Source organism: Triticum aestivum, chromosome 2A (genome assembly GCF_018294505.1).
Source record: "Triticum aestivum cultivar Chinese Spring chromosome 2A, IWGSC CS RefSeq v2.1, whole genome shotgun sequence".
Classification (NCBI taxonomy): domain Eukaryota; kingdom Viridiplantae; phylum Streptophyta; class Magnoliopsida; order Poales; family Poaceae; genus Triticum; species Triticum aestivum.
Window position 1 is genome coordinate 454216134 of NC_057797.1, and position 3757 is coordinate 454219890.

A 3757-nucleotide genomic window follows, 5' to 3' on the forward strand; every position below is an offset into this window, starting at 1 on the left:
AGATTTCCAACCATTAGGAGGAACCATATTTTTGGGCTTGTAATATAGAGGCACTTGCTTGCGTACTGCCATGATGCTGGTGGGTCCCTAATGTCATCCTCTCCATGTATAGTAATCGCCTTGTTCCTCTCGGTTGTTGATGGCGTTGACAATGCAAGAGGGCGGCGCACTGCGCACGGCGAACGAACCAAGGACGCAAGGCGGAGGATGATGATGAGGCCTCGGACGGAATGAACAGGAGCCGTGGAAGCTGCGCAGGTCCAATCATAGGCTGAGGGGAGTATGAGGGTTGACTGTTTCAGGTGCGGGTTCGTGTTGGGGCGGACGTCGCCGGAGAATAACAGGACGTGTGGGGGAATAGAGGGAGGGACTGGCCAACATTGGAGGGTACATACGGTAGGGCGGTGGAGGCGCAGCCAGCCATGGGAGGCGAGAGCAGGCGGAGCCGACGGGGTGGTTTGGTTTGGGTAGCTGGAGGAAGAAGAAGACAAGAGATAGAAGATACACGACATATGTTGGATGTCAATCCAATGGCTGGTAGGCAGAATCGTTTGTTCACTGGCTAGTAAGTCGACACCACCATGGATATGTTATTTCTTCGCGGGTCCCAAATGTCAGAATCCAAATCTGTCATGGTCATGCAGCCTTTCCTATGAAAATTTACAGCACATTTGATGTGCTAGTTCGAAATAAGTTTGTGGGTGCTGGTGGGGGCTAATCACTTGGCTTCTGTAATGCATAGTGATCTCAAGCAGCCGGCGAGAGTGATGTTATTTCCCTTGGTAGGGATTTATTAGTTGTTACAATATTTCACTCTAAATTAAATGACTGGCAAGCCATTTCCTTTCTTCAAAGAAAATATGACAGTCACAGCCGAGTTGAAAAGGGCAAGAACATCTAGCTCCAGCTTACAAACTGTACAAAAGCATGAGGGTTAATTGTTCATCAGGTTTACAAAAAAACCCAGGTTGAAAAGGGCAACAACATCTAACTCCAGCACTGTTTCAGCAGTCACAGTCAAATGGATCGGTCAGGTCCATAGAATGAACATCCTGGGTCATAAAATTTACTGGATTATGACCACAATATGTTGTAAATAGAAGCCCGACACATTCAGAAGCTCTTTTTCCCTCCTGAAACTCCTTTTTTTGCTCTTCCACATACCCATCCGTCAAAACCATGCTGCTGATAAACTTAAGCCTGATGGACAATAGTAACCTCGCATTCAGCAGGAAGAATGTGACAAATCTAGTGTTTGCACGGTTGGCTACATATCATTCTAGCGTTATTGTCTTCAATCGAATCTCATGAGAAGTGAGGAAATCTCGATGCTTATGAATCCGACGATTGGTTATAACTTTCTTACCCTGTCCTGTTGCTAAATAGACATGAAGATTGAAAATAGTTAAGGTCTAAAAAAAGAGTGTCAAAAGAGCAACAGCTGAACGGTTAATTCTAGTACACCATATGCGGGCTTCCAATGTGCATGAAATTATCACCTTTATATACAACTTCTCCAGACATGGAAAGCATTGCAGCAAGCCAATAATCTTGTTCAGATCAAAACTTTGGATATATAAGATCTTGACAGAATCTAGCACCATTGATAGGCCATCCATGGAGAAACTCTTCATTGAGCATAGGACATAATATTTGTACAAAATGTGCACTCCAAGATGACATATAACTTATGCGCAGAAATTTAAAATGCAGCTTATGGTTACAAGTGTAGATGATAATATAAAGTACCTGAAGAACTATGGAGCCAAACACCATATTGAAATGAGCACAGAGATCATGTATTACACCCAAGGTCTCCAATTTAGGTGCAGAGAGGATGGTTTTTTGCAACGGTGAATAACTAGAATCAAGGATCAACCTTGAAGTGGCATCTTGGATGATGAGCTGCCTTCCGTCAAAAGAAATTCCAATTATTACAAGGTTAGGCGACTTTATTTGGAGACAGCCGATTCTAACTGTGAAAATAAGCACCAAGCACTCCAGGCAGGGCAACTCGAGTGGATGATGTTGTGCAATGAGGCCTCCGATATACGAACCCACACAAGTGAAAGTTTCTTGAGAAATGGGAGTCGAAGGTTTAGTACCAGATTGTCTGGTAGGTCGCACAGCGCAAAGGTGGTTGTGTGGAGAGAGGAGGAAAACCGCGAGATGGACATCGTTACTGAGGGGACAGGTAGATGGCGTTCGGTATCTGGTAGGTGATTTCCAGGGGAATAGTAGAACTCAAGCAACTGTAGTTCTATGAATTCAGGGGATTTCAGCCAGGCGTCGACCGTGCAGGGCATGGTATGCTTGCTCAGGTAGCATGATGGGATGCAGAGGCTTTAAACGGAGCCCTGGTGGGAGGAGATGCTGGCTCTAGGGATTTCAAAATCATTGAAGAGAGATAGCTGACAACAATTGAGATTAAGGGGCACGACGCGCCATAGAGGGCGCCACCGAATTGAGAGGACTTGGGTGCAGCAGCAATCCTTGGTCGGGAGAAGCAAGATGATCTCCCCAAGGACGGCGTCTGGGAGATCGCCACCCGGGATTCTACGGGTTCATGGGATCCGGTGGGGGCGGGGTTGCCGCTTCTCCCTGCGCTGCCGGGTGCGGGATCTACAACAGGTGTCGCCGCTGGCAGGAGCCTCATCTTCTTGGCGCTGGGGGTCAGCCGACTCCATTTTTCTCGAGGGTGTCGCATCGCGCTCACAGATTTGAGAAGAGTAATGAATGACGAGCCTAGTTGTAGTACGAGTGAAGAAGAAGGGGAGCTCGGGGTTTTCTGTAGTAGTGAGGAAGAAGGAGAGCTGGGGTTTTCTGTAGGAGTGAGGTGAGGAATTTGGGGGTACGAGTGGAGCGAGCTGACATGAGGTGGGTGGGAGTGAGGAGGAATAAGAACACCCAAGTTTTTTGGGGGCATGTGCTTTGTGTGGGTAGCCCCTCTCATTCAGTAAATATATGGACTTTTGAATTGATTTTACTATTTACTAGGGTGGATGGGCTGTTTTGTCTTGGGCCCAGAGAAATAGTTACTACTAGTACAGTGGAGACACTCTACAGCTACCCAGAAAAACAATTACTACTAGTACAGTGGATACAATACCACTTCTGGCTCCTCCTAGGTCATCGAAAGGTCTCCCTCTACTGAATGCCATTATACTTTTGTTCACCGACATGCGGGCCATGCAGCACGCGGGCCCAAATGCCATCCACCAAATTAGAAGGCAGTATGCAGGCAGAGAGTCACTCCGGTCGTAGCGCAGTAGTAACAAGCCGTCGTATCACAAAATCCCACCTCCCCGCAGTCTAAGTTTGACGGACAAAGCAACCATCATTTCACTCTTCGCTGAATCCCCTCTGCCTCACCGACTTCAAGAAAGGCAACACTCGCATCTGCCACTATTCTTCTCTCCCAACAAAGGGAAGGTAAGCGGATCCGTGATGTTGGTATATTTTCGTTCAGAGAAAAAAAACTTTTGCAAAGTAGTAACTGATCCTCACTCTCTTTTTTGTTTCATTGTCACTGCGATTGTGTTTTCCTTTCAGTGGTGTCCTAGTTTTCGTCAGTTTCATGATGGACCAAGGAGAACCAGGCAAAGATCTACCGATATTGGAGCAGACGCGGGAGGCTGATCCCCACGAGACAGAGAGCTCCAGGAAGATGCAGACAGCCACCGAGCCGACCCCAGATACGCTCTCGGCCACTACTGAGATGGTCAATGCCCAGTTTGAGGTTACAACCCCCGTGGCA